The sequence below is a fragment of the Lactuca sativa genome, chromosome 5 (genome assembly GCF_002870075.4).
Source record: "Lactuca sativa cultivar Salinas chromosome 5, Lsat_Salinas_v11, whole genome shotgun sequence".
Taxonomy (NCBI): domain Eukaryota; kingdom Viridiplantae; phylum Streptophyta; class Magnoliopsida; order Asterales; family Asteraceae; genus Lactuca; species Lactuca sativa.
The window spans coordinates 324,662,801-324,668,800 of NC_056627.2; the positions used below are offsets into that span (position 1 = coordinate 324,662,801).

General features: G+C 24.2%; 1 long non-coding RNA gene across 1 annotated transcript; it reads right to left on the reverse strand.

Annotated features, from left to right (window-relative positions):
* Positions 1-4,560: 4,560 nt before the first annotated feature.
* LOC128126323 (uncharacterized) lies at positions 4,561-5,563 on the reverse strand. Its single transcript, XR_008224134.1, has 3 exons — positions 5,363-5,563; positions 5,089-5,205; positions 4,561-4,638 (listed from the first exon to the last, which is right to left on the reverse strand). It is a non-coding gene; the product is annotated as an uncharacterized LOC128126323 (long non-coding RNA).
* Positions 5,564-6,000: the final 437 nt, after the last annotated feature.

Sequence of the window (6,000 nt, forward strand, 5' to 3'; positions counted from 1 at the left end):
TTCTATTTAATGGTAGTATAATAATTACAATAAAAATATTAATTAAATTATTGAAAAATATCATTAAAAGTTTATTTTCAGTATGAAAGACGAAAATCACAATATAATAAAGAAAATAGTGATTGTCCGAATATATATATATATATATATATATATATATATATATATATATATATATATATATAGAGAGAGAGAGAGAGAGAGAGAAAAAAAAAGAAATAGAGAGTTAGGTTTAAATGTTTTCACTATCTATTGTGTGCATGTATAATTGATTCTGGACCAATCATTTTAGTTATTTTAAGAAAAAGTAATTAATACATATTAAATGTTGAATATCTAATTAATATTCATTATATCTTCAGCATTTAATATGCATTAATTACTTTCTTAAAATAACGAAAATGATTGGTCCAGAATCAATCATGCATGCAGACAATAGATAGTGAAAACAAAATAAACTAACCCTATATATATATATATATATATATATATATATATATATATATATATATATATATATATATATATATATATATATATATATATAAACTAAATACACAGATTGTCCAAACTATGAGGACCATTCGTGTAATTTACGAAATTATAGAGAAAGATTCTAATCGGGAATGCATATATATATATATATATATATATATATATATATATATATATATATATATATATATATATATATATATATATATATAACTTTTAATTTCTTTTTGTTGGAGGAAGTTTCTCGACATACACGTTTTTCTTCGTTGATTCTATCCGCAGAAAAAGAAAAAATAGAAATAGAAAATATGAAGACCAAAGCGTAGTCCACCTGCAGCAAGTCTGCAACTACTCGCCACCTGCCAATTTATATATATATATATATATATATATATATATATATATATATATATATATATATATATATATATATATATATATATATATATATATATATATATATTTTGTGAGACCAAATATAAAAATAATTTTATAATATAAAATAAAAGGAAAAATCAAAAAATTCTTTTTTTAATTATTATTTTCGGAACTTTAATTACCTAAAAAAATTACCGTTTTTTTTTTGAAAAATACGTGAAATATAATAATAGAATATTACACTGTAAATATTCTAATGTGATTTTTAGAATGTTAGAATATTATACTAAATTTCTCATATATGTATAATATTCTATTTATTCTACTAGAATATGTAAAAAAAAGGTTTTTTTTGGAAAATATAAATTCCGTCAATAATATTTGAAAAAAAAAATAGAAAATTTCAATTATTTTGCATTTTAAAAATATTTTTTGTTGTATCTACAAATGAATCGCTAGGATTACGTCTCACGGTCTCATAAAATTAGGCATTCTCACATTAACCTAACCATATATATATATATATATATATATATATATATATATATATATATATATATATATATATATATATATATATATATATATATAAGGCTAGGTTATAATATGTACAACAAGTATTGTGTGGTCGTAGGAACGATTCTGGACAAATAGATGAAAAGAATAAATAACTATGATTAGAGGGTCTATGATAATACAATGGAATAACATGTACCATTTAATAACACAAAATTTATTATAAGGGTATTTTAGTCAATTAAACTAAATTTAAAAAAAGGAAATTCGGATTTTATGGGATAATTGATTCTATTAATTTTAAAATTCTGATTTATAGATGATAATGATTTTTTTTTTAATTCAGACGTTCTGACAAAATATGTTAATAAGTATGGTGTGCATTCTGAAAGAATATGCTTATAAATATAAAATCATTTTTTTTCTTCAGAAAAACTCATTTTTGTAGAATTTAGTAAACAAAAGCATTCTTTAACTTAATAACATGTCATATAATTACATTTTATGAATTATTCTCCACCAAAAGGCTAAAAAATCTTACAAAGAATAACAATTTCTATTTTGCATTCTTGAAGAATAATATACAAAAAATCATTCTTGAAGTAAAATACATGAAAAAAAATGCTGATTTTTCATGAAGTTGAGAGCAGCAAGTTCCATCGTCTTCTTTTTCTTATCTCACGTGTTCATTGAGAGCATCAAAACACATTTGTTCTTGGATTCTTGAATGTCGAACTATTGTTATATATGAAATCATTTTGGCTTCTTGAATGTCAAAACATTTGGTATTTTGGAATCAATTTTATCATTCTTTGTTTTATGAGACTATCAAATCAAGAATATCAACATCAACTTTATTCAACATTTTAAATTGCAACCCAAATCTTATGACAATCCAAAAAAAAAAACGAAATTCATGAATTACTACTCAAATCTTCCTAAACATAATGTATACCATATTGTTTTTGTTATAAGATATATTCTAATAAAATGATTTGATTATATTCTAACAGAATGACCATCTTTAATTTTTGTTTTCACCATTAATAGATCGTTAACCTACAAATACTATTCTAAAATAATGATGTAAATTCTACTAGAATGATGTATATTCTAACATAATAGTATGCTTTTTAGCAAAACTATTGACGATATTAAAAGTTGAATAACTATAAAAAAAATAAGATACAAACTTTTTTCAATTCTATTACTTATTGAAATTGGTTCCTTTGATTCATAAAACAATTAATGTAACTATGTTCCTAAAATAAATTGATGTAACCAGTAATATACACAAAAACCAACTCCCATTTGCAAGAATAGAATGAAAAAATTGACAAAATTTGATAACTTACGGTTTACCTATCCTATGGAACCCTTGGCCCATAAAATTAAGAGAAAAAATCATTTATTTATTTCATTGTCTACTCTTTGAGACTACATAAACACGTAATAACCATACACTTGAATTAAAATTTTGGAAAAAAAAAATTACTTACGACAATTACACAATTAATTGGAAGAAACAAGTAACTTATGAAGATTAAATATCCATAAAAAGGGTAATTATATTTGCAAATGCAATTATGAATGCATTATGAAAAAGCAATTACATGAAAGAAAAAAAAATTTGCGCGAACATCTTCGAGAATGAGAGGCAAGAACGAACATCACAATCTTCAACCTACGGATAACGAAATCCGACGAGAGAAATCTATGATGGGAGAGAACGGTTGTTAATATAAAGAGGGGGGATAGAGTTTGGTCGCAAGGAACCTCTTGCTGGCGGCGATTGGAATGAAACAATGGTGTCGGTGGGGTAAAGACGATGCTATTTCAACGAGTATATAAGAAACTGCTTGCATATATTTAGGGATATGATTAGATTTTAATTTTAAAATTTATTTAATATTTATGTAATAATACTAATCCACCCTTTTTGATTTAATTAATGATTTAGTTTTTATTAAATTATGATTAATTCCTCTACAACCACACAATAATTGTTCATCAATCTTTGAACCTATATATATATATATATATATATATATATATATATATATATATATATATATATATATATATATATATATATATATATATATCAGTGTTGAGGAAATCGGCCTTGGTGACCGATTAATCGGTGATTAATCGTTTGGCGGCCTTAAACCGATTACGATTAGGGTGCTTGACGGAAACTGATCAAAATCCGTCAAAGTCGGCCTTCGCGGTCTCGGCGGTCATAGGCGGGAATTTTTTTAAAAATTCAAAAAAATTTAATTTTCAAATATTACACCAAAATTTTAAATTTTCAAATTTTTACGCTTTCAAATTTTAAAATATTAAACTAAAGTTTTTAAATTTTTTAATTTTTAAAATTTTAAATTTCCAAATACTTAGTTTTTCAGGAAATATTAAAATTTTAAATAATTTTATTAATAATTAAAGGTCCCCGATTAATCTTCGATTAATCGTTTATCGTCAGTCGACCGCCGAGCTACCGCCGAACGATTTTTACAACCTTGATATATATATATATATATATATATATATATATATATATATATATATATATATATATATATATATATATATATATATATATGCGAGTTCGGTTGAGAACTCATAGTTTCCCGAGAACCTGAGAACTAAAAGTGAAGTGTTAGATCAAAACTAATTAATTAAGGGCATGATTGTAATCTTATCAATCTCATTTAATGTTTAATTTTTTATGTTTTTGTAATATTAATAGAAATGTCTAAAAACTACATAATAAATCAAAATTTTCGATTTTTTTTAAATATTGTATTTTTCAGTTTATTTTTTAAAAAAGTGCAGATTTTTTAATTTTTTATAGAAAACATGAATTTTTGAAAATAAAAACTATATTTTTTTTAAAAATCTGTAATTTTTTTTAAAAGCAATTAAAAATCAATAAAAAAAAATTGGAATATTTAAAAAATACTATAATTAATTTTTTAACCAAAAAAATCAACATTTTTGGTACATTTATGCATATTTTTACAAATGTATATATGCATTTTTCATATATTATAATATTTGTAAAGAAATCATAAGAAAACTCATTTTATTTACCAATCTATAAACACAATAGAATAAGTATTTTATTTGATACAAAAAAATGTACAAAATTTCAAAGCGTTTTTATGTCTTCGTGTCAATATTTCCATATTTTTCTTCAATTTATCATTTTCACCTCTTCAATATTCACCAAAATTTCTTCCAAATCTACAAGAAAATTAAAAAAAACTAATTTATGCAAAAACACTCACAAAAATACATATATGATTAACATATGAATCACATACTATTCACATATGAATTACATGTGATGCATATGTGAATTACATATGATTTACATGTGAATCTCATGTAATTCATATGTCAATTACATGTGAATCACATGTAATTCATATGTGAATTACATGTGAATCACATGTAATTCTTATGTGATTCATATGTAAATTACATGTAATTCATATGTGATTTACATGTGATTTACATGTGAATCACATGTAATTCATATGTGATTTACATGTAATTCATATGTGAATTAAATGTGATTTACATGCGAATCAGATGTAATTCATATGTGAATTACATGTGATTTTTATGTGAATCACATGATTGAAACTAGGTAATTTTGTGAATTTATATTGAAACTAGGGAAAAGCTTACTTTACATGCTTGATTTGGTGTATCTAATTTTTAGGTTCATGATTTGCAATCTTCATGATCAAATTTATTCCATCTTGTGGTAATACACTCATTCCAGGTGAATCTTCCGCCATTGCCCTTGAAAAACATATCAGATAAAAACACTTGTTATTTCGAGTTATTCAGATTCAATCTAAAAAGAGTTAGTACTTTAACAAATCTAAGTTCTTCACAATATCTCATAAAATTCACAAGCACATCAGTCAATCATAGAAACTAATTGAATGGATCATACCAAATGGAATGGATAGAGAGTATAACCATAGCCACTTAAAATTGACATATTACATACCACAACACAGTCAAGTCAAGCTCCTCCATCTGTCCATAAAGCTAATGAAGAAACAATAAGATGTTGTTTTTTTTACTAAATATAAATCTCAATGGAAAACAAAAAGAGATGCATACCCTGAAGACTCATCAAATACATAATCGTTTTTTGTAGATCCAATGCCTGCAAACGAAAACAAAATTGAGGGGCAATATTGTAACAAACCATCTGAAGGAAAAAAAATGAAAAAACTACATGTATGATTATCAGTCGATGGATTAACATTAGATTTGTTATCATCTTCAACAAACAAGTCAAAAGAATCATCCTCATTGTTTGCAGTATTATCTGCATAAGGTATTCCATTGAGACCAGAATCACTCATTCCAGAGGAATTAGGTTGCTGAACTAGAAGAGGTGCCTTCCCCTCTAGCACGTGCTTTCGTTCATACGTAAAGTTATTTAATAACAAATGACTGCAATGAATCAATCAACCGATTTCAATACTTCTTTCAGTAAATATAATTTCAACAAAGGAAATTGTATATTGGACTAGCAATTGGACTGATAATTAATCAAATGAAAGTAAAAAAGGAAATATC